We start from the raw sequence: 529 nt of genomic DNA on the forward strand, positions 1-529 counted from the left end.
ACTCTCACTATTTGTTGGTAAAAGAGTAGCCCAATAGTCGGCGATGGATGGTGTTGGTTAGCTGCCTTCCCTCTAGCTTACACTACTAAATTAGGGACGGCTAGCATAGATAGCCCTCGTGTAGCTTTGCACAAAATTCAAAAAGACAAACTTTACTTTCATGTATAAGTTGTTATAATTATAACTAAATTTGCAAAATTAATGAAGTTAAATATCTTATTAACGACTTCTTTATAATTCAAGATTGTTGCATTTGTTAATATAGCAAGAATATTTCTCCACTCCTGAATGATTTTATAACCTATACAATATGAAAATTTCCATTTCTGCGATTTTAGCTAGTTCTCGCCGCAGTACTTATTAGCCGAACATTGCTGACGCTTGGTTGAAAAAAAAAAAAAACAATTTAAGAACCAAATAAATGATATCAAGTCACGTTGATTTATCTGGATTAAAATTAGTTAAACATATTTGATTAAATAAAATGTTATATATTACAGCTGAAACAAGACTGTTAAAGTTTATGAAA

The sequence above is a fragment of the Tachypleus tridentatus genome, chromosome 2 (assembly GCF_004210375.1).
Source record: "Tachypleus tridentatus isolate NWPU-2018 chromosome 2, ASM421037v1, whole genome shotgun sequence".
Taxonomy (NCBI): domain Eukaryota; kingdom Metazoa; phylum Arthropoda; class Merostomata; order Xiphosura; family Limulidae; genus Tachypleus; species Tachypleus tridentatus.